Genomic DNA, 27,635 nt, shown 5'->3' with positions numbered 1-27,635 from the left:
ATATTCTCTGAGCCTGGCGTGAACGGTCCAACATTTGTTAATATTTAGGTGAATTGGCACATAATCATGGAACTGAAGTATCTTATGTGTATAAAAATTGCAACAGAAATTCTCTGTAGTATTTTCAGCACACTTGTGTATATAAACTAGCATTGCAGGAGATATTTCATTTGTTGTGTTTCTATTTCTCAAAAAGGAGTTATAGTGCTTGAATTGCTATTGGCAATTTTTAGTAGTGCATGAAGTAATGGTGAACATTCTACAGTCTGATCTTTAATAGGGAGAAAAATTTGTTAGCCTGTAAAAATGATATCTCAGCTTGTAATGCTAACTGTGTTTATAGAAAACCGTGGGTGTTATGGTCAGTGTTGTTGTTAAACCATTATTATGTTCATAATGCCTTTCAGAGCACCCAGACTACAGAGCATTAGACAGAACTCTCATTCCTGCCAGGCGGGAAATCCTGTTAAACACTGACAGAGCAGGAGTTCTTAGCTCAGACTGCACTGACAAAATGCCGTAGACGCCTGGCCTGAACAGCAGACATTGATTTTCTCAGAGTTCTGGGGCCTACAAGTCCAAGATCAAGGTTCCAGCCAATTTGATTTTTGGTGAGGCCTTTGCTTTTTACTCCTATGGGCTGCTGTTTTGCTGTGTCCTCATGTGGCCTGTCCTCCTGTGTACTCTAGAGAGAGCATGCTCTCTGGCGTCTCTTCTTATAAGGACACTAATCCTATTGGGTCATAGCTATGGCCTCACTAAGTCTTAATTACTTCCATTGAGGCACCCTCTCTAAATATATTCATATTGGGAGGTAAGGCTCTAACATACGAATTTTGTGGGTGACACAAACATTCGGTCCCTAACCAGATGCGATCTTTTGAGAAGTAGAAATCCTACATCTAAGGTACAGATTGAGGGATGATAGGAGTGCTATTCCCAGAGGAGGCCAGGTCAGTGTTGAGGACATCAGCCAAGCCGATGTGTGTGTGTGTGTGTGTGTGTGTGTGTGCGCTAACTTGGAAGATGTCGGTTATCTTTCAGCATATGTAACTATCTCAGAAAGGACAAGTGTTGCCCTGGCCAGTGCGGCTCAATTGGCTGGGCATTGCCCCATGAACCGAAAGATTGCTGCTTTGATTCTCGTTCAGGGCACATGACAGGGTCATGGGCTAGAAAGTAGGGGGCATGCAGGAGGCAGCTGATTGATGTTTCTCTCTCACATGGATGTTTCTTTCCCTCTCCCTTCCTCTCTCTCTAAAAATCAGTTTAAAAAAGAAAAAGAAAAGACAAATGTTTTCTATTCTTCTCACTGGTTGGATGCAGTGGGAATTCTGCCGGCTGGGGAATAATAGAACATGATCATTCATGGGTCTTGGGGTAGCTTCCCTGGTTTAAAATCTGCTATGTGCATAGATGGAGTTTCTCAGGTCCTTGGCTTTCCTTGCATGCCTAATGCCTTTCTCATCATTTTTTAAAGCTAGCCTTTTGACTTTGATATATGTCATGTTAGCACCTTGTAAATCCTACTTGTAATACCTTTCTATTACTAAGGTGTAAACACTATTGTTTCTACCCCATTTGCTTCTCTCTCTGTCATTTTTATAGAGCTCTTTAACCTGCTAATGTTCCAGGATATTAATTTAAAACAGCCAGCCAAATAATAGACGCTTCCTCCTTGCCTGTGATGAGCTGACCTCCTTTTACCTGTTTCCTTTTCAAATTCACTTTGGAAAGCTCAATTTTCATAATCTTGTGAGCGAGTGCTCCACTACCCTGATGCTTGCAATTTAATAGCCTTATTATTTTCAAGACTCTACACCTCGAGCACACACCCAACTACTATTTTTTTTCTAAACACACTCTCCTAGCTCAGTCAGGATTTTTATTTAATTATTTTTTTTCTTTACATTGTAGGAAATGGAATTCCTATTTATATTTTCCATAACCCACTCACCTTCCTTCTTTCTAAGTTTGTTCTGTCAGTATTTAAGGGATTTAGCTTGGACACCCCTGGCTTTTACCTCTTAGGCCACCTCCTCTTGTTTAGCTACATGGTTAGAGCTGCCGAATTAAACGATGTCTAATGGACTGTGCTTGGGTTTGTTCTGGGAACTATTTTTAAGACTCACTTGATGTTTTCTCGTTAGTTTCTGGTTATTCCTCAAGTCTACAAGTTAGTCTGTCTGAAAATATTATTGTGTTGAATGTTGCTTCTTTTGCATAGAGGTTTCGTTGCTTTCCATAGGCTTATAAGATTTTCTAATACTTTGCTTGATGGGATTTCTCTTATATTAAGGACTTCATCTACTTGTCCTTGTTTCTGGACTCCAGCTTTCAAAAAAGCAGCATGGACCATTTGAAGGAGCCTTACACAAAAGCCAAAAATATAATTGATAGGGTTAAAGGGCTAAGATTATTTAACTTGCTAAAGGTAAGGCTGGGGACACACTTAGCCATGTGCGTTGATAAAAGTACCTGCATTCTCCGTGCCAGTCGTGCCCTCTGCACTCAGGCGGGTGCATTCCGCCTTTTCAGCTGGAGCTGGAGAGTGATTGTGCTTCAGTCGCAGTTAAGATTCAAGAGCTGTTTCTCGCATAAGAGGCCTAAGCTTGACCCTGGGAGACTCCCGGGAGCGGGGGTGGGGGTGGGGGGGGGACGGACAACTGCGAGAGGGTCCCTGTGCGGCGCCTCTCGAATCTCACTCCCTGGACCTGCTGGGTTAGCCGTGCAGAGCATTGAACTTGGGGGGTGTCTTCCACATGCAGGATCCTACTCTGATTTCTGTGTCAGTTTTACCTTGTTTTTCTAACTGTGACTCTAAGCCCTTCACAGGGTGGGAAAATAATGAGATGAAGTGACCGGTCCCTCAGTCCATTTCTTGGGTCAGAGTGGTGAATAGGCCCAGGGAGAAGGTAGTGTGGTGCAGTGGGAAGAGCACAGTACTGGGCATCAGGTGTCTGTCTGGGGCCCAGCTTTGCAAGTGCCGTGATTGGCTACGTGACCTGAGCTTGTTTCTGCATCCCCCAGGCTTCAGCTTTCCCTTTTACTGGGCAGGAGCCTGGTGAGGAGGATTCTGAGGTCCCCGTCAGCGCAGTGCGGGGGCCGTGGGAGGGCGAGGGGAGAGACTACAGTGGGGAGGTAAAGGTGGCCACGGAGCCAAGACATTGGAGGAGAACCTGGGGAAGCTAAGAGGTGGGAGGAGGGTGATGCCAAGGAGGGGGAGGAGGCTTTAATTTCCGCGAGGAATTGGTAAGAAAGACAGTGTTGGTGGCACTGATAACGGATGCTCCCCTGTCTTAGAGAGAATTTGATCACCCTCTCTCTCTCTTTGTAAAATTGGATTAATTGGGCGGATTTGACACAGCTTGCTCAAGTTCCTCCTTCTGTTTTCTTCATAATTAGGTTAACATGGTGCTCTTTCTTTGAAGATTTCAGACAATTTTTTTTGTCATTAAAAATGGCCCTGCCAAATAAGCAGAGGTAATTATCTCTGTGAAGTGAAGATAGGACAATGCCAGGTGCTTGAGCAGTTTATTCAGGAAAGCAGCTCCTCTGCTCTGGGGTGTGTGTGTGTGGGCATCTGGCAGATGTGTTATTTAGGTCACTGGTGTTTGGCACCAAGTAGCAGGAGTGATAATATGTCTCAGGGTTCAGGGTCTTCCATCCTCCTGAGTTCAGATTGGGGATGGATCCCAAAGCTGACTGCCCTGGTCTGTGTCTTTACTAAGTAACCTGAATTCTGTCTCTCATAGATGACATTATACAATGAAGGAGCTATCTGCACCCCTGGGAACAGAATTCTGCCCTTCCCTTTGTGTGTGGAGCCTGCCCGGAGTGCCATTCCTGCAGTGATACAATTCATAACGTTGCCATTGGATTCTTGAGCCCTGTATTGGCAAATAGGGTGTCAGCTGCATTGCCACTGCTGGGCAGTCTCAGCTTTGGGAGGAGGGGAGCATGTCAGTTGATAGTCTGAAATACGTTTTATTAATTTTATAAGTAGACAGATGTCTTCCATCACAGCTGCCTGTAATTTCAAGGACACCCCTCCTTTTCACTGAAGTCGAGACCGGGGCATATGATCCAAGGTGGGATGGATGTAGGGAGAGTGCAGGAGAAACTTCTTCACTCATCGCGTTGCTTCCTAATTCCTCCCAGTGCACTGCACGTGGGACATGGCGCTGCTTTGCATGGGGCTGCCGTTTCTCTCAGTGGAATTAAACCTCTAGGAACTAGTTTCCCTCTGTTCACAAGAGCATTTGTTTGAACACCACGTTGGCTCATAGTTCTGTCCACTTCTCAAGAAGGATGGGCATGCAGGTGGAGAGATGGATGATAGTAATTTTCATAGCTTAAGTGATCATTTTATCCCTAGGAACAAATGGAGCCGCATGATGTACAAGCTACCGTGGAATATGTGCCCTGCGTGGTATTGGCTGCTTTTAAGGCCCATCATGTCTCCTTAGGGCTTCTTGCCTCTCCTGCTCTGTCCATGTCCCCTGTGGGAGTGCAGAGGCAGCCCCGTGCTGGACAGCGGTACAGCGGTCGCTGCCATTCTCTTCTGCCCTTCAGGTGGCAAGCACCGTGACTTTGAGGGAAGGAGTTAGGTGGTATTCTTAAATAGGGTCACAGAGTTTTTGGCTTATTAGAATGTTCCTACTTGGGGATATTCAAATTCAGAAAAAGGGTTTGCTTGCTGGAGAGGCCCTAAGGAGAAGGAAGGGTTGACTCTAAAGTATATTACATCTTCACTCACCGCCAAACCCTGTCCTACTTAGATGATGGGCAGTTTTGGATTTCTGACACAGATGTGGAGAATTTTCCGAGTTAAAAATAAAACCCTCATTGGTCACTTTTTTAGATGATATTAGGGAATCGGCTCATTATTTTGAATACTGGTGAACAAAGGGAAAGAATCAAGTATTTTCCTTGCTTCCCTTTATAAATTGTATCTCAGGTTAGCTGAGTATCTGATGAGAGAGTCTCTCTCTCTCTCTCTCTTTTATAACTAAAGAACATTTATTTGTTTTTCACTAAGACTTTATCTTAGCACATAATTAAACTGTGTCACAACCCCCCACCTCCACTTGAAGAAGGGTTAGTACAGTGAATGTTATAAAGCAGATATGAAGGATTGGAATCAAAATTAACTGACAAAGAAAAACTTCTAAGTCATCATAACAGTGTTCAAGTAAAAAAAGAGAAAAAAAGGGTGTGATGGGAGTTCAGGTTGAACAAGATCCTCACATATCATCTAACACATTCAGTCCTGGCTAGAATGTACCAAAATGGAAACAGGATTACTATAATACAAAACTTCACTACAGACAGCTGTACATACCTGTGTTCCAAGCCCACCCCCAACCCCCAAATGCTTCCAACACAACTATTTCCCGGCCTGTTGGGCCTGTTGACGAAGGAGCACGTAGCTCTTCTCTTTAGTCCAATCTTTGTTATAAGGCTGGTATGTCTGGGTATCAGCTTGGTAAATAAGACAGCTGAGGTCCGCCAGATCATCAATAAAATCAAACAACTGGCTGATAGCATATGTGATAGAGGGGCTGTTGGATTCATTCTCTTCAGATGTTCTTCATACATTTTACAAACGCCTTCCATGCACTCATTCACTGATTCATAATCAGCATAAGTTCTGCCTTCTGGTCTCTTGGTAGGCTGTACCAGCAAAATGGTGTGAGACATCGCGCCAAACTCTCTCGCTGCAGCCGCCACACCGCCACACATGAGCTTAACCACATCGCCGCCAACAGCCCACCCCCGCGAGAGGAGCCGCCGGAAGTTGTTGAGAGAGTCTCTCTTTAGAGAAATAATCTAGCTAACAAATGAGGAAAATTTCAGAAAGTCAGAATTCATTATTTTGCAACTCCTGATGAGTTCATGGATCTGAGCGGTGAGCCTCACTGGCTGCCGGCACCACACACAGACAATCTGGGATGGCATGTCTCCTGGCGAAGAAGCCGGCCTCTGAGATATTCTTGCCAAAATTTCACACTGTAACCTGATCTGGCCTCGTTCTCTGCCTACCAGTTACAGAGGCCAAGGGAACAGTGTGAATTACACGTTATGGAGATAATAATTTTAAAAATCTATTGTTGACTGGACAACAGTACAGGATAAATCACTTCATTTCAATGACAAAAAGAAAAACAACTGAAGAAAAAAGAGATGGGGAGGGAAATCTGTAGATTAAAAGGATTTAAGAGATCTATCAATTAATCCTAATTCCTGGACCTTACAGATTGTAATACAGTTAGAGGAAAGATTTACTACCTGAATATTTGATGACATTAAGGAATCCTTGTTAATATATTTAAGGAATTACGACATTTTTTAAAACAAAAATGAGCCCTGTAAGTATTGGCAGATGAAATGATATGATGTCTGGGATTAGCGTCAACATAATGCAGGAAGGTGAATAACACAGGGTGTAAGGGAAGAGGAATTGGCCATCATTACTAGAGCTGGAAGGTGGGTACATGTGGGTATTCTCTCTCATGTGTATGTTTGAAATAACCTGTCATAGCATGTTTCCCAAAGAGGATTTTAGGTAAAGATGTGCACGAAGGCTCTGGGTACAACGGAAAGGAATTGGGAGAGGAGGAAAAACGCCGTCAAGTCCTTAGTGCCAGACCTGATGTGTTCCATAGTGAGTGCTTACTGACTGTTTCCAAGTCCTGCATGCACCCACTCATTCGTCTATGCCAGCGGTTCTCAACCTGTGGGTCCAGACCCCTTTGGGGGTCGAACGACCCTTTCACAGGGGTCGCCTAAGACCATCGGAAAACACATCTATAATTACATATTGTTTTTGTGATTAATCACTATGCTTTAATTATGTTCAATTTGTAACAATGAAAATACATCCTGCATATCAGATATTTACATGATGATTCATAACAGTAGCAACATTACAGTGATGAAGTAGCAACGAAAATAATTTTATGTTTGGGGGTCACCACAACATGAGGAACTATATTAAAGGGTCGTGGCATTAGGAAGGTTGAGAACCACTGGTCTATGCGATCATTTGTTTGCTTATTTTAGTGAACATTTATGGGTACGCATGACGTGGCAAGCACCAAATGCTTCCATAAACCAAGTAACACAAGTAGAGCCCGTCACACCCAGTGATATTTTTGGCCTGTACTTCTCTATGGCGTCTCTGAACTGTATGCAAATATTTGCAAGACCAGGGGGCTGACAGCGGTCCTGTGTGGTCTCCTTCCTGGATTCACTCAAGTTTAGTCTTTAATATTCTTCTCAGGGGAGCTCTAACCATCTGCTGGGGCTTCGCCTTCCGTTCCAATCATCCAGCTCTTAAAGGTCGCAGGTGCCACCTGCTTGGTTCCAGGACCATCTCTGATCGCTGGCACGGGCCTTCCACGTGACTGCCAGTTGAACAGGAGCCACAGCTTCCTGGTTGAACTCCTGTGGGGAAGCTCCCGCCCCCTGCCATCTCACCTTCCGAACTGTTGTTACACTCGGGAAGATTTTCCAATTACGACATCTAATTACAAGGAAGAATAAATTACTGAAGCAAGTTAAATTATCCTGTGTGTCATAACAGTAATTAACATTCAAATAGGAAACTGCTGCCATTTTTATAAACATCACTAAGCAGAGGCAGCATCCCCTCTGACAGCAGGCGGCAGGAGGGCGCTCTCTCCCTAACCCTGCCATGGGAGGGTCTGCGTGTTTAGAAAATCTGCGTGAGACTGATGTCAGTGGAGAGACTGACCTTGAATTGCCTCATTTTCATCTAAGTCTTTAGAAATAGAACAACTTTCTATCCATTTACACCATCATCTACTGTCTCCTCAGGGCCCTATATGTTTTTGTTTTACATTTTCTTCCATATTTTAAGAAGGTTTGGGCACCAATCTGGTCACAAAACATTTTGTGGACTAGACTTGACTTGGAAAGCAGCTCGCAGCCTTTTCAGATCCCACTTTTCAGGAATCCCATGTCATTCCTGCCCTTTCATGCTCTTCTGCCAGGAACGATTCCTCTCCTCTGTGGTCTTGATTTCATGTGGTGCTTTTGAGCTCCTTTATAGAGTGAACACACCTGCTTTTCTCAATGCAGTTGCTAGCCTAGAATTTTCATGTATAGTGTTTAGTAGTTTTTAAAAAATATATCTTTATTGATTTCAGAGAGAGAGAGGGAGACAGAGATAGAAACATCAATGATGAGATAGAATCACTGATCAGCTGCCTCCTGCACAACCCCCACTGGGGATCCAGCCCGCAACCCCGAGAATTGAACCATGACCTCCTGGTTCATAGGTCGATGCTCAACCACTGAGCCACGCTGGCTGGGCATAGTAGCTAGTAGTTTGTAATGGCACTGCTGAAATGATAAGCTCAAAGAAGATAGCAGGAAAACCTTAAAATTATACAGTAATTGCATACAGGACTAATAAAAAAAGGCATGCAGCTACTTTCGTTCCCCAGTGAGTAGTGTGGCAGTTAAAACTCAACAAGGTTTGGGAAGATGCTTCTCGTCTGCCATTAGCAGTGGGATGATGAATTGTTTTTATTTATTAGGTAGACTACTAAGTCTAGAATTTATTTAGACAATTGACATGGCAACTCTGGGTACAATTCTGCCTTTGATAATAATGAGTTGTTATGATTTTTGTTCTTGTTCTTTTTACATTACAGATTCTTAAGTGTGAGTGTTGTGAGTGATAGGATCTGATTTGAGAGAGCAGTGAAGTTATACATTTGTAACCCAGCAGGTGGCCTTAATACACCCCTAACCCTTTTCTGCTAAAGAGAATAGCACATTAGCAGAGTGTGTGAGGGTTTACATCACCCTTCTTCTTAACATCACACATAGGTGGCTCTGGTGTTAGGGAAAGATCTGACCAAGTCAGGATTATAAACATAGATGTTTATACCCTCATGCCAAGTATAAATAATATTGGTTACTCTAATATTTAAATTGCAAGCCTAAAAAGAAACTAAAAAATTCTCTTCCTTTACATTTAAACAGAAATATATTTCCACCAACTTTGGTTAAATTGGGGCGATTTACACATTATGTTTGTCCCTTACACTTGTGTTCCTTTAGCTCAAGTGGCTGACCTCACCACCTACAGAGAGGAGCCTGCATTTACCAGCATTCTGTATAATAGAAGGCCAATATGCAAATGTTCCCCCACGGCCCCTTCCCCCAGCTGGCCCAGCCCCCACCCCCCACCAGGGGCGGGCCAATGGCCAACCTCCTGCATCCCCTCCCTCTGGCCGGCCCAGCCCAATTGCCTGCAATCAGGGCAGGTCGGCCAGACCACACCCATGCACGAATTTGTGCACCGGGCCTCTACTCTAGTCTTTGAAAAAGGCCAATAAAAGTATTATTCTCATTGCTGGACATGCATGTTATTTCTGTTCTGAAGAACAAAATTCTACTTTTAGTGACAGTTTCAGTTCAATTTAAACAGTGCTGTTTAAAAAAGTTTTTCTTCCAAGGACTCTGAAGAGCCAATATGGCCCCCAAATGTGGTCCCTTTTTGGATCTGGGCAGTGATGGGAGGAAGTAAGAATGGCCTTTATACAATGTACTCAGTGTAGTTGAGGGAGGCTGATTACTTATCTTTAATTTTGCAACTTCATGCTTTGTGTCATGTGAGCAGTAAGAAGTACATTGTGGTTTCCAATGATTAGGTTGTGTTGGGGTCTGGAGGAAGCAATGAATAGGGAAGGCTGCTGGAATGGACTAAAAAATTACATCCTTAGTGATTTTGTATAAGATCTTAGACTATCAGACTTGCCTCCCATTACTTGCTGCTTTTGCATAAATATCTATTCTCAAAGGACGGTGCCATATGTAGTCTCTTGGGTCAATACAAGTTGCTTTTCATGGAGAACATATTGAAGATAGGAAACTCCTTTGAAATAATTACATATTTTGAAAAAGGGTTTTATTCTGGCTAATTTGCCTGTTTCATTTGCAGTGTGTTTAAAAACCCTCCTCAGTGAAAAATTGGTAATTAGATGATTGACATGTTCTCCCACTTGACAATCACACACGCCAGTAAATTGCCCTGTATTTTCCAGAAGTATCTCCAACAAATGTTGTTCAGCAAGATTGTAAGGGGCTAAAGATAGTTTATTTCCACAAACTGAGTGAGTGCTCACCCTGGAATGCCCGCCTCCCTGGATGGTTTATAAAGCCTCCGGATCTGTGGTGGGAAGTGAGGGTCCCCTCCAGTAGCTGGATTGATTAGCTAAAGTGCTTTAGCCCCAGGTAGTGAAAGAATTTTAAAGTTTAGGGTACCTCTATCCTACTGCAAAGATTGCTTATTTAAAAGCATGACTCTTTTTGTTTGTTTAACATATGGGTAATTATTATTCTAAATCTCAAAGATCAAAGCAGTTATTTTACTTGAATGGTACCCTTCTGTCAGGGATATTTATTGTTTGTTTTATGTCATTTATCTGCAAGAACATTCTAAGTTTATTACCATAACTTATGGAAACATCATGTTGAAGCTTAACTTCAATTTTTTTGGTGCAATAAAGGGATAGTTGTCATGTCACAAAATACAATAATATATCATTTTGTAAAATATTTTTATAAGTAAAATAATATTTATATCTATATCACCAATATACCTTTTTCATGGAGTATAGGTTGTTACTTCTTGAACCACACTTATATTTTTCTCTGTAATACTCTTTTTAAAAAACTGAGTTATAATTTATAAATAATAAAATATATAGACTTAGGTATAATTTGTTGAGGTTTGAGAATTCATATTCCTGTAACCCACACTCCCACACTATATAAGATATTTTCATGACCTTAGAGAGTACTATAGTGTTTTAAATATTTCTAATTTTAAAAGTAGCAGAGGTCCATGGAGTGGTGTCAAAAAAACCTATACTTAACAAATGCTGCACACATATGTTGGTAGCAGCCCTGTGCACACTAGTCAGAAGGTAGAAACAGCCCACATGTTCATTAATAGATGAATGGGTAAACTAATTGTTATAGCCAATGGAATATTATTCAGCCATAAAAAGGAATGAGGGACTGATATGTGCCACAACATGGAGGAATCTCAAAAACATGCTAAATAAAAGAAGCCAGACACAAAAGATGTTGCATGTTTTATGATTCTATTCATATGAAACTAGAGGCCCAGTGCACGAATTCGTGCACGGGTGGGATTTCTCGGCCTGGCTGGTGATTGGGGCCAATCTGGGCTATCTTGCCCAGTCCCCATCAGAGCCATTGAGGCCAGCTGGCCAGGGGGAGGGACCATGGGAGGTTGGCTGTGGGAATGCACTGGCCACCAGGGGGCAGCTCCTGCATTGAGCTTCTACCCCATCGTGGTCAGTGTGGTGTCATAGTGACCGGTCGTAATGTTCACTTAGGCTTTTATATATGTATACTAGAGGCCGGGTACACAAAAATTTATGCACTGGGGGGGGAGGGGGGGAGTCTCTCAGCCCGGTCTGGGACCCCTCGGGAGATAACGACCTGCTGGCTTAGGCCTGCTCTCTGGTGGCAGAGGGCAGGCCTAATCCCTAGGTGCAGCCCCTGGTTGGGCTCAGAGCAGGGCCGATTGGGGAGTTGGGGCGCCGCCCCCTGTCATGCACAGAGCAGGGCGGATCAGGAGGTTGCAATGCCACCCTCAGTCACGCTCAGTGTAGGGCCGATTGGGGGGTTGGGGCACCGCCCCCTGTCACACTCAAGGCAGGGTCGATGGGGAGGTTGTGGCGCCACCCCCTGTCACGCACAGAGCAGGGCCAATCCGGGGGTTGGGGCACTGCCCCCTGTCAAGCACAGAGCAGGGCCCATCAGGGGAGTTGGGGCTCCTTACCCTGTCACACACAGAGCAGGGCCCATCAGGGGGTTGGGGAGCTCCCCCCTGTCACGCACAGAGCAGGGCCAATCAGGGGGTTGGCGCACCACTCCCTGTCACACACAGAGCAGGGCCTGTGGGGGCGGGGCGGTTTGGGGCGCCGCCCTCTATCACCCACAGAGCAGGGCCGATCAGGGGGTTGGGGCGCCACCACTCTCACACTCAGGGCAGGGCCGATGGGGAGGTTATGGCTCTACCCTGTCACACACAGAGCAGGGCCCATTTGGGGGTGGGGGGGTTGGGGCGCCGCACCCTGTCACACACAGAGTCGCAGGGTGATCAGGGGGTTGGGGAGCTCCCCCCTATCAGGCACAGAGTAGGGCCGATCAGGGGGTTGGGGCGCCTTCCCCTGTCATGAACAGAGCAGTGCGGATAGGGAGGTTGTGGCCCTGCCCCCTGTCACACACAGAGCAGGGCCATCAGGGGGTTTGGGCGCTGCCCCCTGTCACGCTGATCCCAGTGCCGGGAGGCCTCTCAGCTCCGCTGATCCCGGTGCTGGGAGGCATATTACCCTTTTACTATATAGAATAAAGGCCTTGTGCATGGGTGGGGGCTGGCTGGTTTGTTCTGAAGGGTGTCCTGGATCAGGGTGGGGGTCCCCACTGGGGTGCCTGGCCAGTCTGGGTGAGGGGCTGAGGGCTGTTTTCAGGCTGGGACTGAAGCTCCCAACTGCTCCTTTTTTTCTTTTTTTTTTTTTTTATTCTGGGCCAGCTTTAGCTCTGAGGCTTGGCTCCAGCTCTGAGGCCTCCGCTGTTGAAAGCAGATATCTGGTTTGTTTAGGTTCTATAGTCGAAACTCTGTATCAACTCCAGCTCTGAGATCCCAGCCGGCTGAAAGCTGGTCTGGGGTATTGTTTAGCTTCTATATTTGTTACTATGTTTCTTAAACTGCAAGCTCAGAGGCCTGCAGCAGCAGACGGGGAACGTTGCAGTCCTCCATCACTGAAGCAAGCAAGCATCATGTTCAATTTAAGCTGCCTGGCTGCCAGCCACCATCTTGGCTGGCAGTTAATTTGCATATCGCCCTGATTAGCCAATGGGAAGGGTAGCGGTTGTACGCCAATTACCATGTTTCTCTTTTATTAGATAGGATATTCAAAGTAGATAAATCCATAGAGACAGCACTCAGATTGGTGGTTGCCAGGGGTTGTGGGAAGGGAGAATGGGCAGTGACTGCTTAATGAGCACAAGGTTCCTTCTGGGATGATGAAAACATTTTGGAACAAGATAGAGGAGGTGATTGAATAACCTTGTGAATGCAGTAAATGCTACTGAATTGTTCATTTTTAAGTGGTTAATTTATTGTGTCAATGTCACCTCAACAAAAAAATAAAATAACTAAGCCCACAGTCACTGCCTCCCTGGCAGCACAACATGGTCACATGCTCTGTGGCAAGTAGCCAGTTAGACAAGCACCACCTTGGACAGACATTCTGGCGAGCACTTACCATACAGAGCACCGTGATTGACAGGGTTCCCAGCCTCCAGGCACCCTCCACCTCCAGGAACGGATAGCGGGACAGACACAACACGAAGGCTCTGCATTGATGGAGGAGACACGCAGTAAATAAAGGGCTGTGTGATGGGTTAGCGGAGGGATGGTACGCCTTTCACAAAGGGAGCCGTGCTAAGGGCATTACCAGACACACGCAGGTCCGGGCAGGTGAGGTGTTCCTCCTGATCGGGATGGGCTTCGGTCATGCATACAGGACAGATGGGTGACTCGGGCAGGAGCAGTGCTGTGGAGGAGCCTAGACAGCTCTGAGCCTTTTTCCTTCATGAAGGTGAGGGGAGCCCCATGTGCGGCCTGTCGGCCCAGGCCGAGAAGGCTCTTCCCGGTCAGTGTGGCCTTTGATGTTCTCAGGGTCTCTTCTCATTGGCCAGGAGCTTTAGACACACCCTGCAGTCATCACCATGGTGTCCCTGAGGAGTGGACAGAAAAGTTTATTTCTTTTTAAAAAAATAAAAGAGCCCTAGCTGGGTTGGCTCAGTGGATAGAGCGTTGGCCTGCAGACTGAAGGGTCCCAGGTTCGATTCCAGTCAGGGCACATGCCCAGATTGCGGGCTCAATCCCAGTTGTGGGGCATGCAGGAGGCAGCCAATCAATGATTCCCTGTCATCATTGATGTTTCTATCTCTCTCTCGCTCTCCCTTCCTCCGTGTGTCCCTCAACACCCAGTAGAAAGGAGGTCTCCTCATGCTTTCTAGGTCCCATTCTTTTTTTTTTAATCTAGTCTCCATTATTTAGTCTTTTTTGCCTTTAATTGTGGTTAAGTCTTGTCATTTTAGGAAGGGAGGAAAAGAGGAAGGAAGGAAGGAAGGAAGGAAGGAAGGAAGGAAGGAAGGAAGGAAGGAAGGAAGGAAAGAAGGGGAAGGGAAGGGAAGGGAAGGAAAGGGGAGGAAAGGGAAGAAGGAAGAATAAAACCTATTTATGTTTGAATACATTTCTTCTTTCACAGTAAAAACTGCAATATTGTCTACATTCCTAGTCTTCCCTTCCTTCCTTCTCTTGGCGCACCTGCCCAGTGTAACCTGGTGTCCAGGTGCTTAAGTCAATGGAGACTGCTCTAGTTGAAGTCACCCAATCCTCACGTTGCTAAACCCAGTGAGGACTCAGTCCTCTGACTGTGGGTGGCCCCTGGCCTCAGCGACACACCCTCTCCTGTTCTTCTTCCTACACCAACACCTGCATATTTATGGGCTCCTCACCTCTCCCTTTGTTCTCCCCACACTCTCTCCCAGTGACTTCATTCATTCCTGTAGGCTCACTGACAAACTCCTTGTGGCTGAGTGTTTTAATCACCATCGTATCCTCCCAGCAGCTAGCACAGAGCCTGGTGCACAGCATACACTGTCTTTGCTGAGTGAATGGATGGCCTGATGGATAGGTATTTCCCATAAGCCCTGGATCACTCCCCCAACGAGCTGTAAAAATTATTAATATTTTTGTTATTAGTCACCCATCACAAGACTATAACCTCATGTGAGCAGGGAGATTGTCTGTCTCTTTCACTGCAGGGACAGAGTGGCTGGGGCCTTGTAGGCATCGTTCAGTGAACAGTGAAGGAGCGGGCCCCAGGACCATCCTCTAGGAGCCTGGCTCCTCAGTTGCTTTTCCCCATCCCTGTGCGCCTCATGCACTTCCTGAGAACCACGGTTCTGAGCTCAGTATTCACCCCGCCCCAGTGCTGCTCCTCTCTTGTTAAGTAGAAAGTTAGACTCTTTTCTAAGAACCAACCCTCCCTCCCTTCCTCCCTCTCTCCTCCCTTCCCTTCCCTCCCTCCCCTTCCCTTCCCTTCCCTCCCCTCCCCTCCCCTCCCCTCCCCTCCCCTCCCCTCCCCTCCCCTCCCCTCCCCTCCCCTCCCCTCCCCTCCCTCCCCTCCCCTCCCTTTCCCTTTCCTTCCCTTCCTTCCCTTCCTTCCCTCACTCCCTCCTTTCTTCCTTCCCTTCCTTGCATTCCATCCCCTTCCTCCCTCCCTCCCTCCCTCCCTCCCTCCCTCCCTCCCTCCCTCCCTCTCCTTCCTCCACCTTCTTTTTTAGCACAGAAAGAAGAAAGGATTAAAGCATAAAGAATTGGGTTCCCTGAGGCTGGGCTTGATGGAGCTTGGAAATGCCAGGTCCCTGGAGGGTCCCTCACTTCATGGGAGCTGCCTTATTTTCATACAGCCCTCCCTCAAGCCCTTTTCAAAGGCACCTGCCAGGGGAAACCAGCTGTTGAGCTTTGTGCACATTTGAACTTTGCGATAGGCATGGACTCTGGTCGGGGGCGGGGGGGGGGAGGCATAGAAGAGGAGACACAGCAGAGAACTTGAACTGAAGTCCGCGGGTGCCTTCCCCCTAAGTGTTCCTTTTATGAGGAGGATCTCTTCTTGGGTGTCTGAACACGTGGCCTTCCATTGTGGAGGTCCCGATTTTCCCAGGACCTTCTGTCAGCCGCTCCTCCTCCCTGAGGTCCTGAGGTGTGTTTGAGGGTCCCTACCCTGCGCCCTTCGCCGCCCTGGCGCAGGCAGCGCACTCCGCTGTGCCCAAGGACCTGAGAGCATCCAGGTGTCACGAGTACTTTCTTTCCATCTCCTCGTCTATTTTTTTCACGTTACATTTGTTCCTTGAATAAAGTGACAGCAGCTACATTTATTTATCAAGATGCTTACATGTTCCCTTTTCAAGTGCATCTAAATTAATAAACACTGAGCAGAGAAAGCTAATCTGAATTTGTGTTTTTACTGAGAGCACTCTAATTAAACACGGCCTGAAAAAACTGTCAACCAGACGGGTCCTTATGCCCCTTGCAAAGTCCGATCTTTTTCTCTGTCTGGTGGGCTGAGACCTGCTTGCCTTCATTTCCAAGTTCAGAGGGATACAGGTAAAGAAGATGACAATGACCTTATAGTGAATGTGTATAAGCCTACAAAATACAAATGTAAACTGGTTAAAGATCAATAAACTGTTTCTATTTCATGAAGCTTAGCAGTGTTATAAAGACACAGGACATATTGCTGCATTTCAGTGAGCTGTAGCCTTACCACTTGATATACTCAATTATTTTCAAGGTCATTTCTTTTATAAAATCAGGGCAAGCTGGAAAATGTCAAGCAGCCTGCAAGTATAGCATGAACCCCTATTTTCATTGTCATTTTATAGTTGTGGTTTTTGAGTTTCCAAGCTCATTGAGTATAAAAGTCACAGTAATTTATAATATTCGGAACATGGCACCCGTTATCTCTCCAACCATTAATGTTCCAAGGATCTTCCCAAATGAAAGAATGGCAAAAAATAATGAATGTGTTCAGGGAGTATGAATATTTCACACCTCAGCTTAACACTACAGATGAAGGTGATTCGCTGTGCAATAGGCAGCTACCATAAGATAAACATAATTGAGGCATAACTGAAGGGTTACGCACTCGGCCCCTAAGCCACTTGGGATATATTTTGACTAAGCTGCTTGCACCTACCATTTAAGCTGAAAATAATTTTTCTTGCAGAAAACAAATACCTAGTAACATAAGATCTTCAGTGTAAGCTGTAAAAGTTGTAATTATGCACTTAAATAGTCTGAGTTGCTCATTATGGAGGTATATGGTATAGTTTATACCCTTTTATGGGAATCTGACATACCAATGATCTGTGCATCTGGAATAACCCTCGCATTTTTTTGTGCCGGAAAGTTGGAGGAAACTCTTACTTAGCATCCCAATCAAGAAATCTGATCTCAAGGTTCAGATTTTTGCTGCCTCCAGCTGTTAAGAAGTGCTAGTTATTTTTAGCCTTAGCCGGTTTGCCCAGTGGATAGATCGTCGGCCTGCGAACTGAAAGGTCCCAGGTTCGATTCTCCTTAAGGGCACATGCCCGGGTTGTGGGCTCGATCCCCAGTGGGGGCCTTGCAGGAGGCAGCTGACCAATGATTCTCTCTCATCATTGATGTTTTTTTTTCTCTCTCTCTCTCCCTCTCCCTTCCTCTCTGAAATCAATAAAAATATGTTAAAAAAATAAGTGCTAGTTATTTTTAAATAATGCCTGAAAACAGTGGACTTCTCGCATTATATAAATTTGGATTCACAGGTAACGCAAGCAGAACTTGCACATCCTTATACTAGTAAAGATGAGATAATAATTTAAAATGGCCGAAACCGGTTTGGCTCAGTGGATAGAGCGTCGGCCTGTGGACTGAAGGGTCCCAGGTTCGATTCCGGTCAAGGGCATGTACCTGGGTTGCGGCACTTCCCCAGTGGGGGATGTGCAGGAGGCGGCTGATCGATGTTTCTCTCTCATCGATGTTTCTGGCTCTCTGTCTCTCTCCCTTCCTCTCTGTGGAAAATCAATAAAATATATTTTAAAAAAATAAATAATTTAAAATGGCCCAACAGCATCCACGCGCGTACTGTTTGTTTGGAAAGAATGAATGTGCCGGGAGTGGCAGTGGGTTCAGTACCCTGTGGCTTCCGCCAGGCTGTCTCCGAGGCAGATTCCAGCTGTCGCTCGTGCCCGGCTCTGACAGACTTCTTTGACCAGAACCTCCCCCACCGCCATATGTTTATTAGCTTCACTAGTTCAGGAGTGCTCTCCTGGAGTCCTTGAGGTGAGACTTTCTTCCGTGAGCCAACTTGGCCATGTTGTCTCTCCAACTGATGGTCATTTCTGTCCAGTGTTATTCACTGTGACGCTTCTTCGCGTTAGAAACATTGCTCCCACAGGGAGTCTGTACAGTCCGTCAGTCCTTCTCTGACAGGCTCACCGAGGAGAACTAAGGTAGCTTGGCCAGCCGGATCACATGCAGCCCCGTTCCCCCTCACTCACCTGTGCTGGGAACTCAGGTTCCCGCCACACTGGCCTCTTCTCTGTTCCTGAAACCCCAGCTCCTTCAGGTCGCACACAGGCTTCTCTCTGTTTGTAATGCTCGTTTTTCACACTCCCCTACCCAATACACACATAGGCATGCACACACATATGCATGCAGGCACACACGCACTCATGCCTGCACATGCACACACACACACACTGTTGCTGGCAAACTCCTACTTCCAAAAGGAATCTACTCTCCTGCTGACACACCTCCCATCCCCAACCTGGAGGTGAGGTCCTCCAATTAGACTGCTGTACTCTCCGTGATACCCTGTCACTTCCTCATCCTGAAGCACAGATCACAATTCAGTGTCTTATTCATTCACTGGTCTCCTCCCTCTAGGGTAGCGGTTTTGCTCACTAGTGTATCCCAGAGCCTCGCACCATGCTCCATGCATAAAGCCGTGGTGCATATTTGCTGAGTTTAAGGAACATTCGCATTTCACAATTAGCGTTTATATTTTTGTTTTGAACGCCGCCACTGGCTTAACTGGGAAAGAGTAACATGAGCTCTGATAGGGGCCAGAAGAGTCATGGCTATGTGTTGAAGGAAAAAAAAATCAGGACTTGTGACAACATATTCCTGCCTGAAAGTCATTTGAAATATACTCTTTTTGGGCAGATCTGTATTTGATGATCATTTTAGGCTTTGGAAGAAAAGCTTTTAGGTCATACATGTATTGTCAAGAATTTATTGAACAATTACTATGTTGTAGGCACAGTGCTAGGCTCTGTGGGTGCATCTACGTATTGGGAAGATGTGGAAGTGCATTAATGATTTCAGTAGCATCTGATACTCAGGGCGACAGGGGACGTAAGGAGGCCATGGGAATCAGATGTGGATGCGGAGGCGGGGGTGGGGGGAGGGACAGCCTTCTGGAGGCGGTGATGCCTGAACTGCCTTTTGAAGTTCTCCTAGAACAGGGGTGCTCAAACTTTTTAAACAGGGGGCCGGTTCACTGTCCCTCAGACCGTTGGAGGGCTGGACTATAGTTAAAAAAAAAAACTATGAACAAATTCCTATGCACACTGCACATCTCTTATTTTGAAGTAAAAAAACAAAACTTCAAAAAAAAGGCTCTCCTAACTGAAAAATAAAAAAAAAAATAGACCTCCTAACTTCAAAAAAAAATAAGTCCTAACTTGTTCTTACCTGGGTCCTCAGGCAGCAGCAGGCTCTGCACAGGCAAGCTCTTAACTTGTCCTATCATACCGGAGACTGAGAGGAGGAGTCAGAGACAGAGAAAAGGAAGGGAGTTGAAGAGTGCGGCGCACATTCCACACATGCACACTGCGGGCCCAGCTTCGGCAAAAACACCCGGCGGGCCGGATAAATGTTTTCGGCAGGCCGCATGTGGCCCGCGGGCCATAGTTTGAGGACCCCTGTCCTAGAAGATGGTTTTATCACAGCAGGTGAAGCGTGGAAGAGAGGAGAGCGGAATGGAGGGAACAGTGTGTGCGAAGGGGGGGGGGGGGTCTCACCAGCATGGCATCTAGAGGAAGAGAGTACCTCTGTCTTATTGGTGCCCAGGGCTCCTGTTGGGAGAGGTCAAGGCGAGACTGGAGCGCAGGCAGGGCCAGTCAGCACTTTAATGCACCAGAAATGGGTTTGAAGTTGACACTGAGAGCCTCTGCGCCTCGGGGAGGAGGCCTCTTGGGGAAAGCAGACCTTTTTCACGGGAGGGAAAGCCGTCGGTCATGCTTGGCAGCCTGCAGTTGAACTTCACCAGCTGTGCCCTGCCACCTGCACTGGCGTTCACAGGTGACTCTGCTTTGAGGTGCCGGGGGGCCTGGTGAGGAGTGAGCGGAGGGAATGAGGCTCCCCTGCATCAACTGCTGGAACAGGGCTTGTCTGAGGCCATTGTCCTGGTCTTGGCATGCCTGGCAGTGCCTTCGGGGAGAGCAGGAAGCAAACAGTCCCGCCTCAGTCTGCCTCTGCCCGGGAGAGCACCGGACCAGCCCTGCCAGGCTTGGGGTTCTTTCAGACCCACCTTCTCCCTTTCATCGCCCCGGATTTCTAAGTTCTGCCTGTCCTGGGCATGAGCACCTCCCTGCGCCTGCCCACAAGTCGCCCTCAGCGCCCTCCTGCCGCTGCCTCTCCCCTCCTGGGAACTTGGACGGGCTGGAGGCCAGCAGATGGACTGTGAGGTTGGACAGCAGCCGCCTCACAGCTCCCTGCTTTCCCCATTTCCCAGGCTCTTTATCCTTGATTCCTCTGGAAACGCAATTACCTTCACTTCATTGTGCAGAGCATCCTTAGGCTGGGGCCCACCTTGCACACCCAGAAGCTCATTAGTGGTTCCCAGCACCGAGGCCGGCAGGAGCGCTGCAATTCCAGCTCCTCGCTTCTCCCTGCCATTATCTCGGAGAGAGGAGCAGGTGGGGACTGACTCCCACTCGGGGAGCTCCCCACCCCCAACTTCAACGGCAGCAAGAGATACATCAGTTTTTATTTTAAGAACTTTTTTTCTTCCCAGACATATTAGGTAGGGAAAGAACCATGGAAATCTCTCTGTGTAGAATTCCAAAGAAATGGAAATATTAGAACAAATCAGAAGTACTTCTCATAAATGTGAGTGAGTAGGACAGTAGGTGATAACCAGAATGGATTTGGAAGCATGGATTCTGTCCGTTCAGGATTCAGAGGCGTATGGTTGGAGCAGAGAAGTGGAGAGAGCAGCAGAGGACTGGGGTTATGAGTGGGGACTAGGAGTCAGTCAACCAGGTGAGGATTGGGTCTCCTCTCCTTCCTGGCTTTGTGAATTCAGGCGAGTCACTTATCCTAAGAGTTTGCTTTTTACTTATAAAATAGAGTAAAGTGGGGTTGTGGGCGATTTCATTGAGGTTATGTACACAAAGCACGTCTCTAGCTCACAGGTTCTAGGACCTGGGGCGTCCTCCACACCAGGGCTCTCACTTCACGAGGCCGTGCTCTCGGGGCCCCACACGCCTGCACGCTAGTCTTCTGTTTTACATGCTCAGCCTGCTGTGATATCAGGGACATTGCACTTCCATTGCCCTGTCTACGCTTCAGCAGATACTGCTTGTCACACCTTTTTCTAACTAGCAGTTCCCGGTTTGGGGGCTGCAAAAGGCCCGGGCTGACCAAAATCACGCGGCTTTCCAAGCTGCTTTACCGTAGCTGTGGGGGAGAACTCAGGGCAGATGTTAGCTCAGGTTCGTGGGCCGGGCTCCCGGGAAAGTGCTGCTATGATATGATCAAATATGAAGGGACCGCTGGGCTGGCCGAGCCCTGTGCCCTGCACCGATCTCCGTTCTTCACCAGAATTCTCACTGACTGCCCAGCCCGCTGGGTGAGCATAAGAAGAAAGCCACACAGCAGAGGTGGCAAAGGAACAGTCTGAGAAGCTTGGGTTCCCAGGGTGTGGTGCAGCTCCTCTGAGGAAAAGAATACTCTTTGGCTAAACCATTTTATTTGGTGTTCTGTTGTAAGCAGCTGCATTTAATTCTGACTGTTACATAAGTTCTTCCTCCGCCGCTGGAAATTTAAAAAATAAATTTGTCTGGCTGGCTCCTTCTCATCCTTTGGGATTGAGTTGAAAGTGACCTTCACACAGAGGCCTTCCCTGCTCATCCCACTAAAGCAGCTCCTCCTGCCATGGTCCCGTGACGTCCCTGCTGTCAGCACATCATTGACGTTCCCCGAACTGCTCTTTCCTTATTGCTTCTTGTTCCTGTACATCCCACTTTCTGCTGAATTAAACTCCATTAGAATAAGGACTGAGGGTATGTTATTCACTGTTCTATCTGCACCGAGAATTGTGTCCGATACAGAGTACTGAGATGCTCAGCAGATATTTCTTAAATGAGTATAAAATGTATTGTTTGGATTACAGACAACTTTTTTGATTTAATCAATGGTTTATTGGAGAGAGGAAAACCAAATTAACGTGAAATTGATGGTATTAGATTGATTGTATCTGTATATGTTCTGTGCTTGTGATATATTTATGTATTCAGATCAGTAAAGTGAGCACTTTGTGCTAGGAATTCTAAGCATCTTCTAGCTTTTCCTATTTTTCAATAAATAGTTTGGATTAAAAACGAAAATACAAAATTTTGCACGTTACCCTTCTAAGAAACAGAAGTTAGTCCCAGTTCCTCTTTTAACCCGTGTGTTTGCCTGTCCTAAAGTGTTTGCTCAGAGTGAAGGTGGCACAAGCGGTGGCCTTTCTGTCCCAGGAGAAACGCTCTTGCACATCCGCTCAGCGGCTTCCTGGGAAAATGTGCTGCTTTGCGCGCAGGACATTCTTCTTCCCAGGGAGCATTTCAAAGGCCCGGGGTCCCTGGTGCAGTTTCAGTGTCGATGCATCACTTACCAACCACGAGCTCTTTCATTCTTCACCAGTGATGGGGAGCAATGAGTCTGGTTTTACCGTTAAAGTGGCAGCATTCAGGATAAGATGTCTTCACTGAGAAAGCAGTCAGACCCGCGCCTGGGCCAGGGCCGGCTTTAATAATTCATCCTGAAGCCAGCGCTTCCCGGCTGGTGCGCCCGGCGGCTCTTTGCTTATTTAGAGGTCTGTTTACCTCTCGGTTGGCACCTGCAACTGTCCACCAGTCTGCGCGCATAACCAGGGGAGAGTGAGCCCATAGACTAGAGTGATTTAAGCATCTCGATGTCCTGCAACCTTCAACCTATTGGAATCTCACGGGCAACATATTTCTTCATAAGATTCGTCTCCCATCTGAACCATGAGTCCAGATCCTTGATGCGGTGGTCGGGAGCACGTGGCATTTGAGAATGCAGAAGTCCCGTGATCTATGGCCTGGTTTGCAGCTTCTCAAAGCAGCTTCACTGGGGTAGATAGGGTTATGCTAGTCTCTAGTATAGTTAACCAGAAAAACAGGTTGTCGCAGCACCTCTCCCTGTTAATGCCTGTATACCGTCCCTGTCTTTTGACTGAATGGTTTTGCTGGCTCCAAAGCCTTTGCTGTGCTTTCCACTCTGACTCCATCTCTACTCACTTGAAAACTTATTCCGTGAACGACCAGAAAAACAGGTTGTCTGTGGCTCTCCCTTTCTAGGTCTGACTCTAGTGCCCCTTTTCTTTGCTGCCTCAAACATCTCATGAATGTTCTAGAAAACATTTAGAGCACTACCTTGTACCAGTAAACATTAATTCTGTTTTGTTCACTAGTCTCTACGCTCCTTTGGGTAGAATTAGGTCTTACTCGACTTTATATCACTAACTCTTGGCATAGTGCCTCACAGGTGTTTAATGTTTACTGAAGGAATCAAAGAAGGAGGTCTCTGTGAGTTCACCTTGAATCACAACCATCATATAGAACTTATTTACATGGGAAAATGTGTTCTCAACTTCCAAATAACCTAGAGTTGCAGCCTTTAGAGAATTAGCAAATGGAATTCTAAAAGTTCCTTTAAGTTTAGAATCTAAACTTTTTAAAGAATGTCATTTCATGGAGTGGTGAATTGCTTGTCTTGTGCCTTGACAGCATCCTGGTGATGAGATTTTTCCAAGTCCTTTTCATGTTGTTGTTTATTTTCTTTCACTGTTTTCTTACCCATTTCTCAGATTTCTGGGTCAAGGGGTCTTCCTTCAGTAGACTATTTCTACTGAGTTGGTGTTTGTTGTTAAACAAGAAAACCGTGGAATAAAAGGGATGAAAATTTTGTGCTTTTTTTTTTTTATGTCCTCAAAGAATTGGAATGTACAGTGGAGAAAAAGCAAAAGATCAGATCATAATCTTTTCTTTTTTAAAGCAATCCCGGACTGATTGCCAGAAGTATTACTATTATTGTTGTTATTATTATTCTATTAAATTTCTGGTTTATTTCAACCTCTCCGTCAGATGCGTGGCTCATTTAGTGAGAAATCGTTTTGGAGTGAAGAAAAGTAACTCATGGAGTCACCACTGTCATACATCGGCGTGTGAGGAAGCAGTGCAGCAAGAGCTTTCTTTGTGTTGCTTTCCTCGTTGCACAGTGTGTGGCGCTAGGTTTGGGAAGTCCCCCTGTGTACCTGCTTTGATAATTATGATAATTATGCAGTGTTAAGGACTTTTCTGTTTTGTTTAAGAAGAAAGGAAAGGAGCAAACATTGGGTCTGAGACTGTGTCAAAAGAAAGATTAGCTGGGAGGACGATTGGCTGTAGCTTTTAAGGTCATTGTGGTACCACTGAGGCAGCCATGTAGCCTTGAGGCGTGTCCTGGGCCTCCTTCTGAAGACTTGAGACCTGAATCACTTTACTAGCACTAACTGATTTCCCACTGGAGCAGAACCTGGAGCTGAACGGGGTTGCTCAGGTAGAACCTTGGTTCCTTGACATCACACTTTGCCAAAGAAGTCGTTCACTGAATAAGTTTTCAAGTGAGTAGGGATGGAATCAGAGTGGAAAGCACAACAAAGGCTTTGGAGCCAGCAAAACCGTTCAGTCAAAAGACAGGGACGGGATACAGTCATTAACAGGGAGAGGTGCTGGCTCTCTGTGGGGAAGTGCAGATACAGACTGTAAGCGATACCTTGGCTCATGTAGTCTGTTGCACAGTGGACTGCAGGGAGAGCTTTCTGGCTTGTAGACTCCCCAGGGTGAAAGTTCATTGGCCGACTTCTTCAGCCACAGGTTATAACAGGGAAGGCCTCCTGGGGACAAATGAACAGTGACTTATATGGGTTGTGGGGGCATATCAGTACAGAATGATATAGGCCAATTAAAAAAATATACATTTTATTTCAGAGAGGAAGGGTGAGGGAGAGAGAGATAGAACATCAGTGGTGAGAGAGAATCATTGATCGGCTGCCTCCTGCACGCCCCACATTGGGGAGCGAGCCCACAACCTGGGCATGTGCCCTGACCGGGAATCAACCATGACCTCCTGGTTCATAGGTATTGAACCACTGAGCTATGCCAGCTGGGCAGGCCAATTTTTTAAAGTCACCTCACCTATGAAGGGACTTGTCAGTTATCAGAGTCACTCCAGAGCAATTGAGGAAATAGAAGGATCTTTAAAACTGATTTCATTAATATTCTCAGTGAGATTCAGAGGAATATTGTATCTGTAGAGCAAGGAGGGACTGGTTGGAATAGGGAATATTTAGGAGTTCATTCGTTTTTTACATGGCCACAAAATTATTATAAAAATTGATGATGCATTAAGCCAAATGAAAAATATCACTAATTATAGTGCAACACACACACACACACACACACACACACACACACACACACCCCAGAAGTTAACAGCAAATCTATAGCTCCTCCAACCCTTCTAACTACTTGTTAATTTTAAGAATGCTTTTTACATAACTCAGAGAAACACAAGAAGGGACTGTGTTCCCTGATCTTTGTAGAAAATTGGATTTCCCATCATTCCAGGCAAGGTCACCATGGCTTGGGGTGGAGCTCATAGCATGTTTTGATATCCTTCCTGTAGTGAGGACCGGGAGGACAAAGATGAACTGTGGAACATACAAATGATTCTCAAACGTTTGGTGTCAGGATTCCTTTATTTTTCAAAATCATTTAGGACCCCAAGAATATATTTTTAGATAGTATATTTTTAGTGTATTTTTATATTTATCAGTCTTTACCATGTTACCATTAAAACTGAGAAATTTGAAGTAGTTATTAATTAAAATATATCCACTAAATTTAATATAAATATTTTTATGAAAAATAACTATTTAAGAAAAACAATAAAAATTAGTGAGAAAAGTGGAACTTTTATAGCTTGGCAAGACCCTTTCATGTTGCCTTAAGAGATGACCACTGAGTTCTCTGTCTACTTTTGCATTTAGTCTCTTGTGATATTAAGCCACTTGTAGCCTCTGGAAAATTCTTTGTCCACTCAGGAGATAATGGAGGTGAGAAAGACAGAAAAATCTTTGTGTTATTATGAGAATTATGACTTCTCAGTTCCTCTGAGGGGTCTTTGAGAGCTGCTTTGAGAACTGCAGTAATGTTTTCCAAGAATCAATAGGAGTTCTTGATGTGTGTTCAGGGTAATTTATCTCTTTGGTGAAAGAATGTAGCCTGATTATCAAAATTAACTGTGCTTTAATTCAGCAGCCTTTATTGAAAACGTATATCTAATCAAATAAAATTGTTAATCTGTTCTTTAGAATGAAATTGCAAGGAATTAAATGGAAAAAAAAGCTTCAATCGTTGCCTAAAACATAGTAAATGGGTGGAAATATTGGTTCTCTTCATCATCTCCCTACTTTTCTCATAATACGCATCTAAATCTCAAGTTAGACATTAGTCTAAAGGCACATAGCTCTTGCTTTACCAGATTCCATGATTTTAGTACGAAAATAGTAACAAAATGGTACTTCCCATGTTCTGTCTGCACAAACCCAATTTAAGGCCCTCAGAGTCAGTTCTAAGTCATCACGGCTGTCCTGTCCAGTGCCTCGCTGCCCCCAGGACGAGCTCACACTCTCCCCTCCGCGTCTCCAGCTGCAGCACCCGCTGCCCAGGGGCAAGGCACCCTCCGCTGCCCTTTCTCCCTCCACCAGGTGGGCTTCACCAAGCAAGGGAGCCCCCCTGTTCCACCCCCCAGGCTCTCATTTTGTTTTCTGCTCCGGCAGCCACTAGGCTGATCCTGCACCGCAGGTGAGTATATTTTGCTTTGAACATTGCAGAGGAAGCAGTGCTGTCTTGTGCTCCCAGGAGCAGTGATTGTTAGTAACCACAGCACTTCCTCATTAGTTGTTTCACGCCCCACATCCGAGCTGGGAGTCAGGGTGATCACGTTGAAACTTCCTTCTCCTCTTTACTCCTCCACTGCCTCTTGACCAACTTTGTAAGCATCTATTTCTTCCTTTAGGATAACTGCTTTCTCTAGAAGATTCCACAGGAAGATCGTTGAGGTCACGTCCACTAGAACGCGATATGGCTAGCTGTGCTTCAGTCCCTGGGTAGACACAGTATAGTTTCACACAGTGCCTCTGTGTGGTATTGAAAGTGCTTCCAGGGTTGAAATGGATGATAATTCTTATTAACTAACCAAGTATTTGCTTATCTAATTAAGTCACTCAAGGCAGGTTTATTATGTCCATTTCACAGATGGGAAAACTGAAGGTAAGAAGCTGAAGTTACTTGTTCATTGCTCTATTTTATATAATAAAAGACTAATATGCAAATTGTCCCTAGACCAGGAGTTCCATCTGGAGTTTGAGCAGAGGGCAGGGCTGTCCAGGGGGAGGGGCCGCAGGCAGTTGGGGTGGGTGAGCCGATTGGGGGCGTTGCTGGCTGGCCAACCTCCTGCATCCCCTCCCCCTGGCCAGCCTGGCCTGATCAGCTCTGATCTGGGTGGGCCGACTGGGCCCCACCCATGCACGAATTCGTGCACCAGGCCTCTAGTATTTAATAAGTAGCAGAGCCAGGATTTTCAACTGCTTGACCTCCAACCC

The 27,635-nt window shown here is 45.9% G+C and overlaps 1 protein-coding gene and 1 pseudogene across 1 annotated transcript in view; one reads left to right on the top strand and one right to left on the bottom strand.

Annotated features, from left to right (window-relative positions):
• The window catches only part of SMYD3 (SET and MYND domain containing 3), a 520,625-nt gene that overhangs the window by 250,460 nt on the left and 242,530 nt on the right, over positions 1-27,635 (top strand). The gene's annotated exons all lie outside the window — the stretch shown is intronic.
• On the bottom strand, positions 5,375-5,723 carry LOC118678783 (annotated as a pseudogene).

The sequence above is a fragment of the Myotis myotis genome, unplaced genomic scaffold (assembly GCF_014108235.1).
Source record: "Myotis myotis isolate mMyoMyo1 unplaced genomic scaffold, mMyoMyo1.p scaffold_m19_p_21, whole genome shotgun sequence".
In the NCBI taxonomy this organism is placed as follows: Eukaryota; Metazoa; Chordata; class Mammalia; order Chiroptera; family Vespertilionidae; genus Myotis; species Myotis myotis.
This window is presented reverse-complemented; position numbering and strand designations above follow the sequence as displayed.